A 14,296-nucleotide genomic window follows, 5' to 3' on the forward strand; every position below is an offset into this window, starting at 1 on the left:
CATCGCATTGTTTTATGTCTAAGCCATTTTTTACCAAGCATGAGTTTGTTTCTTCTCATTTGGGTAAACAAATGGATATCGTTTCTCCTGGCAAACGTTTGAGTGCTAGTCTGGAGGTGCCAGATGTTACTATCACGTTGGGCGACTACAAGTTCCTTTCTTCCCCAATGGTTCTTGGTAACTCGGATATTGATCTTATTCTCGGGATGGATTGGCTTTCTAAGCACAAGGCTCAGCTTGATTGTGCAGCCAGGCAGATTCAATTGACTCATTTGTCTGAGGATGTAATTGTATTTGCCGCTCGTGATGATACTATCCATCTATTTTCTCTCAATGAGAAGGGTGAATTGGACGCTATTTCGCAAATTCCAGTCGTTTGCGAATATCAAGACGTCTTTCCAGAAGAGCTCCCAGGAATGCCTCCGCACCGGCCAGTTGAATTCGTTATTGATCTTGAGCCTGGCACGGAACCTGTGTGCAAACGTCCTTACAAGCTCGGACCTGAAGAGTTGAAGGAGCTGAAGAAGCAACTCGATGAGCAAGAAAGAATGGGTCTCATCCGGCCTAGTTCTTCTCCGTGGGGTTGTGGTGTTCTTTTTGTGAAGAAGAAGGATGGAACGGACCGACTTTGTGTTGATTACCGTCCAGTGAACAAGAAGACCATCAAGAACAAGTACCCACTTCCCAACATCAATGAGCTGTTCGAACAACTCAAAGGTGCTCAAGTATTCTCCAAGCTTGATCTCCGTATGGGTTATCACCAGATTCACATTCGTGAAGAAGATATTCCCAAGACAGCATTCAGAACAAGCTTCAGTTCATATGAATACACTGTCATGTCTTTTGGCCTTGCCAACGCTCCTCCGACATTCTCTCGCATGATGAACTCCATCTTCAATGCCTACACCAATGACTTCGTTTTGGTCTATCTCGACGACATTCTGGTTTTCTCCAAGAACAAGGAAGATCATGCCGAGCACTTGCGTTTGGTTCTTGATAAGCTCAGAGAACATCAGTTCTACGCCAAGTTCTCCAAGTGTGAATTTTGGCTCGATGAGGTTCTTTATCTTGGTCATATCATCTCTGCCAAGGGCATTTCCGTGAATCTTGAGAAGGTGTCTGCAATTGTGAATTGGGAACCTCCTCAGAACGTGAAGCAACTCCGCAGTTTTCTCGGTCTCGCAAGCTATTGCTGAAGATTCGTTGAAAACTTTTCTAAGATCGCGAAGCCTCTCTCAAATCTTCTTCAGAAGCACGTCAAGTACATTTGGTCTCCGGAGTGTGACATTGCTTTCAACGTTTTGAAAGAGAAGTTGATCACTGCTCCAGTTTTGACTCCGCCTGATGAATCCAAGCCGTACGTGGTCTTTTGTGATGCCTCTCTCCAAGGTCTTGGCGCAGTTTTGATGTAAGAGAAGAAAGTGGTTGCTTATACATCTCGTCAGTTGAAGCCTAATGAGAAGAACTACCCCACTCATGATCTCGAGTTGGCGGCAGTTGTGCATGCTCTTTTGACTTGGAGACATCTTCTATTGGGAAGAAAAGTGGATATTTTCACTGATCACAAGAGTCTCAAGTACATCTTCACTCAGCCTAATCTCAACCTCAGGCAAACTCGATGGGTCGAAATGATTCAAGAGTATAATCTGAGTATCGAGTATACTCCAGGCAAGGCTAATGTGATTGCTGACGCTTTGAGCAGAAAGGCCTACTGCAACAGTCTGATTCTCAAGCCTTATCAACCCGAGCTTTGTGAAGCTTTCCGCAAACTTAATCTGCAAGTTGTTCCTCAAGGTTTCCTCGCCAACCTTCAAGTCTCTCCTACCTTAGAAGACCAGATTCGCCAAGCCCAGCTTCTTGATGCTATGGTGAAAAAGGTGAAGATTGGGATTGCCAAGAGTCAGTCCAAGTACAAGTGCTACCGCCTTGATGACAAGGACACTCTCTTCTTCGAGGATCGTATTGTTGTTCCCAAAGGTGACTTCCGTAAAGTGATCATGAACGAGGCTCACAATTCTCTCCTCTCCATCCACCCTGGGAGCACGAAGATGTATCAGGACCTCAAGCAAGTTTATTGGTGGACTCGAATGAAGCGCGAGATTGCTCAATTCGTGAATGAATGTGATGTCTGCAGAAGAGTGAAGGCAGAATACCAAAGGCCAGCAGGTCTCCTCCAACCTCTTGCCATTCCAGAATGGAAGTTTGACCATATTGAAATGGACTTCGTGACTGGGTTTCCAAAGTCCAAGCGTGGCAATGATGCTATATTTGTTGTCATCGATAAACTCACCAAAGTGGCTCACTTTCTACCTATCAAAGAGTCGATCACTGCAGCTCAATTGGCGGAACTCTATACTTCTCGAATTGTCTCTCTGCACGGTATTCCTCAAGTGATCTCTTCAGACCGTGGCAGCATCTTTACCTTGAAGTTTTGGGATTCTTTTCAGAAGGCCATGGGCACCAACATCCGCTTCAGCACTGCTTTCCATCCCCAAACAAGCGGTCAAGTCGAGCATGTCAACCAGATTCTTGAAGATATGCTCAGGGCTTGTGTGATCTCCTTCGGCATGAAGTGGGAGGATTGTCTTCCTTATGCTGAATTCTTGTACAACAACAGTTTTCAAGCAAGTTCGGGCAAGGCCCCTTTTGAAATTCTGTATGGCAGGAAGTGTCGTACCCCTCTCAACTGGTCTGAAACCGGTGAACGTCAGCTTTTGGGTAATGACTTAATCACAGAAGCAGAAGAAATGTGCAAAGTCATTCGTGATAACCTCAAAGCAGCCCAATCCCGCCAGAAGAGCTACTATGATAGTAAGCACCATGATTTGGCTTTCGAGATCGAAGATCATGTTTACCTCCGTGTCTCTCCTATGAAAGGTACTCGTCGCTTCGGTATCAAAGGGAAGCTTGCCCCTAGATACGTGGGACCTTTCAAGATTGTCAACAAGAGAGGCGACCTCGCCTATCAACTCGAGCTTCCTTCAAACTTTGCAAATGTTCATGTCGTGTTCCATGTCTCTCAGCTTCGAAAGTGCTTCAAGACTCCTGACCGCACCGTCAACTTCGAGGACATTGAGCTCCAAGAAGATCTCTCCTATCGTGAGCACCCAGTTGCTATTCTTGAAGAGACTGAACGCAAGACTCGCAACAAGTCAATCAAATTTCTCAAAGTCAAGTGGTCACACCATTCCGACCGTGAAGCTACGTGGGAACGTGAGGATCACCTCCGTTCTGAGTACCCGGAGTTCTTTCAGTCCTAGATCTCGGGACGAGATCTTTTCGTAGTGGTGGAGTGTTGTAACACCCCGGATGTAACTTTCCCTATTTGTACTCCAACTCTTGCCGTTTCCGGCGTTAAGTTATATTTATTTCTCGGGTTTGGGTCTTTGCCGCCGTGTGTTGTTTTCATTTTCATGCATCTCATATCATGTCATCATGTGCATTGCTTTTGCATACGTGTTCATCTCATGCATTCGAGCTTTTTCCCCGTTGTCCGTTTTGCATTCCGGCGCTTCGTTCTCCTCCGGTGGTCATTTCTAGCTTTCTTTCATGTGTGGGGATTAAACATTTCCGGATTGGACCGAGACTTGCCAAGCGGCCTTGGTTTACTGCCGGTAGACCGCCTGTCAAGTTTCGTATCATTTGGACTTCGTTTGATACTCCAACGGTTAACCGAGGGACCGAAAAGGCCTCGTGTGTGTTGCAGCCCAACACCCCTCCATTTTGGCCCAAAACCCACCAAACTCTGCTCCATGTCCTAGAGCGTTCGATCACGATCGCGTGCCCGAAAACGGCACCTCATTTGGACTCTCCTAACTCCACTTATGCCTATAAATAGACCCTCCTTTCCAAATCTCGGATCCCCTCCCCAACACCCTAGTCATCTTCCTCCTCTCGCCGCCGGACACGTCTGATTCGGGCCGGACGTGTCCGACTTACCCCGCCGCCGCCACATGTCGCAGCGCCATTCGCCCGTCGCCCGCCGCCGCCGAAGCCCGCGCGGCCCGACCGCAGCCCCCGCGGCCCACTCGCCCGACCCCGCCGCCCGGCTCCCTCAGCCGCCGCCCGCGCCCGCCGTCCGCCACCGGAGCCGGCCTCGCTCCGGCAGCCGCTCCGGCCGCCGTCCGCCGCCTCGCCCGCGGCTCCCCGCCGCCGCCGCCACCGGGCCGCGCGCCGCCCCGGGCCGGCCAGCCCCGCCGCCTCTCCGACCCCGCTGCCGCATCGTCGCCGTCTCGCCGGCCGGCCGAGGCCCGGCGAGCTCCCCTGCCTCCGGATTCCGATCACCTCCCTCCTCTCCGGGGCAGAAGATTCCGGCGAGATCCGCCGCCTCGGTTCGCGTGCACCCGGCTGCTACAGTAAAACCCTAGATCTCGCACGGTGACTTTTCCCTCTCCTCCCAGTATTTTTATGCCCTACCTTTGACCGGCCGTATCTCCGCATTTGTAGCTCCTGATTTGGCATATAGCATATCAAAATGTTCTCGACGAGTTACATCATTTCATTCCATTGAATCATTTCATTTGAGCTCATCTGATGCCCAAAATGCTGTTAGAAGGAGGCTTCGTGAGTTAATTATCAGATCTGCTAATTCCATCTTTAGACTTTTGTCATTTGCCATGATATTGTGTGCATGCTATGCCTGTGAGTCCTTCATATGTGTTAAGGATTTTGTCTTCTTCCAGAGGTGCCAACCCAATGCATTTTTAGGATGTGTGTGGTGACTTGTGCAAAGCTTGCAAAGAGAGGCACCCGGGAAAATCTGTTTTCAGAGACTAGTAGTTTTCACTAAGTCTGGGGATTATTTAGTCATGATTGCCATATGTTCAGCTGTTTCCTAGTGATCGTGCCTCTTTAGATGATCAGGTAAAGGAGTTTTGCTATCATGTTATGCTCTATCCATCCATGTCTTTGTTTGAAATTATGGAGCAAACCTAGCTTGAGTCAATCGAGCCTCTACTTTGCCTGTGGTGAATCTGGCAGATCGTCAACTCGTTTGCGATTTTGCCGAAGTTGTTGTAGTGATCCGTGCATGCTATGCATTGTTTCTTGCCATGTCTAGCTTGTATTTTGTGCCTTTTTAATGGATGGTATGCTCGTCTTGCCAATGACTGCCACCGTGGTGAGTGCATCGAGCTCGTTTACATGCCTTCGCGAGTTATATTTCAGCATGTCTCAGTTTTCACTAAGTCTGAAAACTGATTGTGTTTGAGCTATGTTCGTGTGCTTGTTAGTATATTTTGTGATCCCTTTTAGCCCCAGGTCACTTTGGGACTTTTTTTAACCTTGTTGATTACCTCCATTCCATGTTCTTCTTTGTCACAATCAGGTCATGTATCATGTTGTTTTGCTGCTCCGAAGAGGGCTTCGTGATCTGAAATTTCAGACAAGTGTTAATTTCACTAAGTCTGGAATCTGTTTTGCATTTGCGTTTTTGCCATGCTTGTTTGAACCTCATAATGGATGAATTGGCCGTGGCTCAGTGCTAGTCTTTTGTTAAGAATCTTGTGTGCATCCCTGCCATGTATTTTTTGTCATGTTTGGTGGCTGTAGCATGTTCATTTCATTGCATTTAGATGCCTACTTGCTGTAAATCGCAGACCGGTGTCATTCTTAAAACGCTTGCCATTTCCAAACCGTAACTCCGATTCCGGCGTTCTTTATATCGTTTTCAAGCGATTTCATCTCATCTTTCCAGTGGCACCCTTGGAATTCCAAGTTGAGGCCAGGTTCATGCATTTCCTGTCATATCTTGCATTTTGCATCCCGCATCGCATCCCGCATAGCATACCATCTTTGCATCTTATTGTTTGATTTTGCACATGGTTGATTGTATCCTTGTTGCTTGTTTGTCTTGTTGGGTAGAGCCGGGAGATGAGTTCGCTACCGAGGAGCCCGTTGAGTTTGCTTGTGAGGATCCAGTCAACTCTGACAACTGTGTAGGCAAGATGATCATACCCTCGAAATCACTACTATCTTTGCTATGCTAGTTTGCTCGCTCTTGCTATGCCAATGCTACGATGCCTACCTCTTGCTTGTCAGCCTCCCAATTGCCATGTTGAACCTCTAACCCACCTTGTCCTAGCAAACCGTTGATTGGCTATGTTACCGCTTTGCTCAGCCCCTCTTATAGCGTTGCTAGTTGCAGGTGAAGATTGGAGGCCGTTCCTTATTGGAACATCATTTATTTACTTGTTGGGATACCATTATATTGCTATGTTATCTTAATGCATCTATATACTTGGTAAAGGGTGGAAGGCTCGGCCTCTCGCCTAGTGTTTTGTCCCACTCTTGCCGCCCTAGTTTCCGTCATATCGGTGTTATGTTCCCGGATTTTGCGTTCCTCGCGCGGTTGGGTTATAATGGGAACCCCTTGATATTTCGCCTTGATTAAAGCTTTTCCAGCAATGCCCAACATTGGTTTTACCATTTGTCACCTAGCCTTTTCTTTCCCTTGGGTTCTGCAGACTCAAGGGTCATCTTATTTTAACCCCCCCCCCCGGGCCAGTGCTCCCTCTGAGTGTTGGTCCGAACTGGGCAGCCTGCGGGGCCACCTCGGGGAAACTTGAGGGTTGGTTTTACTCGTAGCTTGACCTATCTGAGTGTGCCCTGAGAAAGAGATATGTGCAGCTCCTATCGGGATTTGTCGGCACATTCGGGCGGTGTTGCTGGTCTTGTTTTAACCTGTCGAATTGTCTTGTTGTACCGGGTTACCGAGTCTGATCGGTGTGTCTCGGGTGGAGGTCTATTCCTTCGTTGACCGTGAGAGCTTGTCATGGGCTAAGTTGGGACTCCCCTGCAGGGATTGAACTTTCGAAAGCCGTGCCCGCGGTTATGGGCAGATGGGAATTTGTTAATGTCCGGTTGTAGATAACTTGAACCTTAATTAATTAAAATGAATCAACTGAGTGTGTTACCGTGATGGCCTCTTCTCGGCGGAGTCCGGGAAGTGGACACGGTGTTGGAGTAATGCTTGCGCAGGTTGTTCCTCTAGTTTCTCGCTCGTGCTTTGCCTCCTCTTCTCGCTCTCTTTTGCGAATAAGTTAGCCACCATATATGCTAGTCGCTTGCTGCAGCTCCACATATATTTGCCTTTCCTTCCTATAAGCTTAAATAGTCTTGATCGCGAGGGTGCGAGATTGCTGAGTCCCTGTGGCTCACAGATACTATAACTCCAGATGCAGGTCCAGGTGATTCCGCTCCAGGTGACGAGTACGAGCTCAAGTGGGAGTTCGACGAGGACTCTCAGCGTTATTATGTTTCCTTTCCCGATGATCAGTAGTGGTGCCTAGTTGGGGTTCGATTCAGGGCCTTGTCGCATGTTGGGTTTTCTTCTATTTCGGCCGTAGTCGGGCCATGAGTGTTTGTATGATGGATGTTATTTATGTACTTTGATGTGACGTGGCGAGTGTAAGCCAACTATGTACCTTCCCCTTTATTATGTATTGCATGGGATGTTGTGATGATTGCCCTAACTTGCGACATTGCTTTCAATGCGGTTATGTCTCTAAGTCATGCCTCGACACGTGGGAGCTATAGCCGCATCGAGGGCGTTACACTCGACCTCTTTGTTTTTGTAAATATGATTAGTTCATCGTTCCTGATTCAGCCTACTATGAAAGAAACATGTTTGCAATGATAATTAGATATTATAGTTGCTTATGCCATGCTTAATTAGCTAGGAGCTTATAATGGTTTACCTTATGTGCCAACATGCTATTAAAATGGTTGTGATGTGGTATGATAGGGTGGTATCCTCTTTTGAATGATTTGAGTGGCTTGACTTGGCACATGTTCACGCATGTAGTTGAAACAAAATCAACATAGCCTCTACGATATTTATGTTCATGGTGAATTATATCCTACTCATGTTTGCATTCGGTGTTGATTAATTTTAATGCATGTTCATGACTGTTGTCGCTCTCTAGCTGGTCGCTTCCCAGTCTTCTAGCCTTCACTTGTACTAAGCGGGAATACTGCTTGTGCATCCAATTCCATAAACCCCAAAGTTGTTCCATATGAGTCCACCATACCTACCTATATACGGTATCTACCTGCCGTTCCAAGTAAATTTGTATGTGCCAAACTCTAAACCTTCAAATAAACATTCTGTTTTGTATGCTCGAATAGCTCATGTATCAACTAGGGTTGTCTGTATCTTCCATGTTAGGCGGGTTATTCTCAAGAGGAGTGGACTCCGCTCCTCACTCACGAGAAAATGGCTGGTCACCGGGATGCCCAGTCCCATGCTTTATGCAAACTAAATCAAAATAATTGCAAACAAAACTCCCCCTGGGACTCTTGTTAGTTGGAGGCACTCGTTGTTTCGAGCAAGCCATGGATTGATGCTTGTTGGTGGAGGGGGAGTATAAACTTTACCATTCTATTTGGGAACCGCCTATAATGTGTGTAGCATGGAAGATATCGCCATCTCTTGGTTGTTATGTTGACAATGAAAGTATACCGCTCAAAATATTATTCATATCTATTTTAAACGAGCTCTGGCACCTCTACAAATCCCTGCTTCCCTCTGCGAAGGGCCTATCTATTTACTTTTATGTTGAGTCATCATCCTCTTATTAAAAAGCACCAGTTGGAGAGCACGCTGTCATTTGCATTCATTACTGTTAGTTTACATTGAGTATGACTTGACTGGATCTCTTTTACCATGAATTACAATGTCTAGTCAGTCCTTGATCTTTAAAGGTGCTCTGCATTTATGTTTTGTGGTCTCAGAAAGGACTAGCGAGATACCATCTTGTTATATCATATTATGATTGTTTTGAGAGAGTGTTGTCACCCTAGATTTATTATTATTGCTCGCTGGTTGATTATGCCATTGATATGAATAAACATGAGACCTAAATGTTATTGTGAATATGGTTAGTTCATAATATTTGCTGAAAACTTGAAGGCTGGCTTTACAAATTTGCAACAACAAGAGCAAACAGAGTTTGTAAAATTTTTTCTTTATCACTTTCAGTTTGTCAACTGAATTGCTTGAGGACAAGCAAAGGTTTAAGCTTGGGGGAGTTGATACGTCTCCATCGTATCTACTTTTCCAAACACTTTTGCCCTTGTTTTGGACTCTAACTTGCATGATTTGAATGGAACTAACCCGGACTGACGCTGTTTTCAGCAGAATTGCCATGGTGTTATTTATGTGCAGAAACAAAAGTTCTCGGAATGACCTGAAACTCCACGGAGCGTATTTTTGGAAATAATAAAAAATACTGGCAAAAGATCAAGGCCAGGGGCCACACCCTAGCCACGAGGGTGGGGGCGCGCCTGCCCCCTGGGCGCCCCCCTACCTCGTGGGCCCCCTGGAGCTCCTCCGACCTCAACTCCAACTCTATATATTCACTTTCGGGGAGAAAAAAATAAAGGAGAAGGATTCATCGCGTTTTACGATACGGAGCCGCCGCCAAGCCCTAAAACCTCTCGGGAGGGCTGATCTGGAGTCCGTTCGGGGCTCCGGAGAGGGGAATCCGTCGCCATCGTCATCATCAACCATCCTCCATCACCAATTTCATGATGCTCACCGCCGTGCGTGAGTAATTCCATCGTAGGCTTGCTGGACAGTGATGGGTTGGATGAGATTTATCATGTAATCGAGTTAGTTTTGTTAGGGTTTGATCCCTAGTATCCACTATGTTCTGAGATTGATGTTGCTATGACTTTGCTATGCTTAATGCTTGTCACTAGGGCCCGAGTGCCATGATTTTAGATCTGAACCTATTATGTTTTCATGAATATATGTGAGTTCTTGATCCTATCTTGCAAGTCTATAGTCACCTACTATGTGTTATGATTCGGCAACCCCGAAGTGACAATAATCGGGACCACTCCCGGTGATGACCGTAGTTTGAGGAGTTCATGTATTCACTATGTGTTAATGCTTTGGTCCGGTACTCTATTAAAAGGAGGCCTTAATATCCCTTAGTTTCCGCTAGGACCCCGCTGCCATGGGAGGGTAGGACAAAAGATGGCATGCAAGTTCTTTTCCATAAGCACGTATGACTATATTCGGAATACATGCCTACATTACATTGATGAATTGGAGCTAGTTCTGTGTCACCCTAGGTTACGAATGTTACATGATGAACCACATCCGACATAATTCTCTATCACCGATCCTTGCCTACGAGCTTTCCATGTATTGTTCTCCACTTATTTACTTTTCCGTTGCTATTGTTACAATCACTACAAAATACCAAAAACATTACCTTTGCTATCATTACCTTTTGCTACCATTACCACTATTATCATATTACTTTGCTACTAAATACTTTGCTGCAGATATTAAGTTTCCAGGTGTGGTTGAATTGACAACTCAGCTGCTAATACTTGAGAATATTCTTTGGCTCCCCTTGTGTCGAATCAATAAATTTGGGTTGAATACTCTACCCTCGAAAACTGTTGCGATCCCCTATACTTGTGGGTTATCAGTACACCGCCGGAGGCATTCATATAGAGAATACTTTGTTCTAGTATCGAGTTGTAATCATGTTGTAAATAAATACAAGTGTGATATCATCATTAATATAGTTCTTTAATTTTCTTACCAACAGAGCGAATTCAACTTAATTTATTACACTCAATGATTTACAACCCGATACTTAAGACAAAGTAACTCTAATGAATGCCTGTATAATAAAAAGAAGGACCATAAATCACAATCCCAACAAATAAAAATTTGTTCTTCTACCTTTTTTTTTCGGTCCTTTTAGCAGATATTTATTCTTTAGTACTTGCTGAAATTATTATGTTACTCCTGTTTTTTCTTTGTTCTAGTATCGAGTTGTAATCATTGAGTTGTTGTATAAGTATATGATGATCATTAAATTGTCCCAAATTAAAAAAAGAAAGGCCAAATAAAAAAAGGCCCCAAAAAAAAGGGGCAATGCTACTATCCTTTTTTTACACACTTGTTCTTCAAAGTAGCACGCATGATCTTTATGATAGAGAGTATCTTGTTTTGTCACTTTCGTATACTAGTGGGAATTTTTCATTATAGAACTTGCTTGTATATTCCAACAATGGGCTTCCTCAAATGCCCTAGGTCTTCGTGAGCAAGCAAGTTGGATGCACACCCACTTAGTTTCTTTTGTTGAGCTTTCATACATTTATAGCTCTAGTGCATCCGTTGCATGGCAATCCCTACTCCTTGCATTGACATCAATTGATGGGCATCTCCCTAGCCCATTGATTAGCCGCGTCAATGTGAGACTTTCTCCTTTTTGTCTTCTCCACATAACCCCCATCATCATATTCTATTCCACCCATAGTGCTATATCCATGGCTCACGCTCATGTATTGCGTGAAAGTTGAAAAAAGTTTGAGATTACTAAAGTATGAAACAATTGCTTGGCTTGTCATCGGGGTTGTGCATGATGAGAGCATTCTTGTGTGACAAAAATGGAGCATGACCAAACTATATGATTTTGTAGGGATGAACATTCTTTTGCCATGTTATTTTGAGAAGACATAATTGCTTAGTTAGTATGCTTGAAGTATTATTATTTTTATGTCAATATTAACTTTTGTCTTGAATCTTTCGGATCTGAATATTCATGCCACAATAAAGAAAATTACATTGAGAATTATGTTAGGTAGCATTCCACATCAAAAATTCTGTTTTTATCATTTACCTACTCGAGGACGAGCAGGAATTAAGCTTGGGGATGCTTGATACGTCTCCAACGTATCTATAATTTTTTATTGTTCCATGCTATTATATTATCTGTTTTGGATGTTAATGGGCTTTATTTTACACTTTTATATTATTTTTGGGACTAACCTATTAACCCAAGGCCCAGTGCAAATTGTTTTTTGCCTATTTCAGTGTTTCGCAGAAAAGGAATATCAAACGGAATCCAAACGGAATGAAACCTTCGGGACGTGATTTTTGGAACAAACGTGATCCAGAGGACTTGGAGTGGACGTCAAGAAACAAACGAGGAGTCCACGAGGCAGGGGGCGCGCCCTCCCCCCTCGTGGGCCCCTCGTGGCTCAACCGACCTACTTCTTCCTCCTATATATACTCATATACCCTGAAAACATCCAGGAGCACCACAAAACCCTATTTCCACCGCCGCAACCTTCTGTACCCAAGAGATCCCATCTTGGGGCCTTTTCCGAGCTCCACCGGAGGGGGCATCGATCACGGAGGGCCTCTACATCAACTCCATGGCCCCTCCGATGATGTGTGAGTAGTTTACTTCAGACCTTCGGGTCCATAGTTATTAGCTAGATGGCTTCTTCTCTCTCTTTGAATCTCAATACAAAGTTCTCCTCGATCTTCTTGGAGATCTATTCGATGTAACTCTTTTTGCGGTGTGTTTGTCGAGATCCGATGAATTGTGGGTTTATGATCAAGTCTATCTATGAACAATATTTGATTCTTCTCTGAAATCTTTTATGCATGATTGGTTATCTTTGCAAGTCTCTTCGAATTATCAGTTTGGTTTGGCCTACTAGATTGATCTTTCTTGCAATGGGAGAAGTGCTTAGCTTTGGGTTCAATCTTGCGGTGCTCGATCCCAGTGACAGAAAGGGAAACGACACGTATTGTATTGTTGCCATCGAGGATAAAAAGATGGGGTTTATATCATATTGCTTGAGTTTATCCCTCTACATCATGTCATCTTACCTAATGTGTTACTCTGTTCTTATGAACTTAATACTCTAGATGCATGCTGGATAGCGGTCGATGTGTGGAGTAATAGTAGTAGATGCAGGCAGGAGTCGGTCTACTTGTCACGGACGTGATGCCTATATACATGATCATGCCTAGATATTCTCATAATTATTCGCTTTTCTATCAATTGCTCGACAGTAATTTGTTCACCCACCGTAATACTTATGCTATCTTGAGAGAAGCCACTAGTGAAACCTATGGCCCCCGGGTCTATTCTCCATCATATTAATCTTCCGTCAACAAGCTATTTCATTACCTTTTATTTTGCAATCTTTACTTTTAATCTTTATCATAAAAATACCAAAAATATTATCTTATCATCTCTATCAGATCTCACTCTCGTAAGTGACTGTGAAGGGATTGACAACCCCTTTATCGCGTTGGTTGTGAGGTTCTTATTTGTTTGTGTAGGTACGAGGGACTTGCGTGTGGCCTCCTACTGGATTGATACCTTGGTTCTCAAAAACTGAGGGAAATACTTATGCTACTTTGCTGCATCACCCTTTCCTCTTCAAGGGAAACCAACGCAGTGCTCAAGAGGTAGCACTTTCTTCATGACTTATTACATGTTCCTCGTGACTATGAGATTATGCAACCCCGAATACCGGAGGAACACCTTGTGTGCTATCAAATGTCACAATGTAACTGGGTGATTATAAAGATGCTCTACAGGTGTCTCCGATGGTGTTTGTTGAGTTGGCATAGATCGAGATTAGGATTTGTCACTCCGTGTATCGGAGAGGTATCTCTGGGCCCTCTCGGTAATGCACATCACTATAAGCCTTGTAAGCATGTGACTAATGAGTTAGTTATGGGATGATGCATTACGGAACGAGTAAAGAGACTTGCCGGTAACGAGATTGAACTAGGTATTGAGATACCGACGATGAATCTCGGGCAAGTAACATACCGATGACAAAGGGAACAACGTATATCGTTATGCGGTTTGACCGATAAAGATCTTCGTAGAATATGTGGGAGCCAATATGAACATCCAGGTTCCGCTATTGGTTATTGACCGGAGACATGTCTCGGTCATGTCTACATAGTTCTCGAACCCTAGGGTCCGCACGCTTAACGTTCGGTGACGATCGGTATTATGAGTTTATGTGTTTTGATGAACCAAAGGTTGTTTGGAGTCCCGGATGTGATCACAGGCATGACGAGAGTCTCGAAATGGTCGAGCCATAAAGATCGATATATTGGATGACTATGTTTGGACATCGAATGGTTCCGAGTGAGTTCGGGCATTAACCGGAGTACCGGGGGGTTACCGGAATCCCCCGGGGAGTATATGGGCCCTAATGGGCTTAGAGCATGTCTAGTAGAGCCCTCAAACCCTTAAATCTAAAACTAGTTTTAAGGGTTGAGAATTGGCCATTTTTGAGACTTTTAAGGGTTGAAAAACAGGGGCAAAGACTAGAACCCTCAAACCCAACCCTTATAACGGAATATTCCATTATAAGGGTTGGGTTTGAGGGTTCTAGTCTTTGCCCCAACCCCAACCCTTAAAATTGTCATTTGACATATCACAATTTTCATCATCTCAATAACACCGAATAGTACTTTCAAACACATAATAATCATTCAATTTATTAC

This window comes from Triticum urartu, chromosome 5, assembly GCF_003073215.2.
Source record: "Triticum urartu cultivar G1812 chromosome 5, Tu2.1, whole genome shotgun sequence".
In the NCBI taxonomy this organism is placed as follows: Eukaryota; Viridiplantae; Streptophyta; class Magnoliopsida; order Poales; family Poaceae; genus Triticum; species Triticum urartu.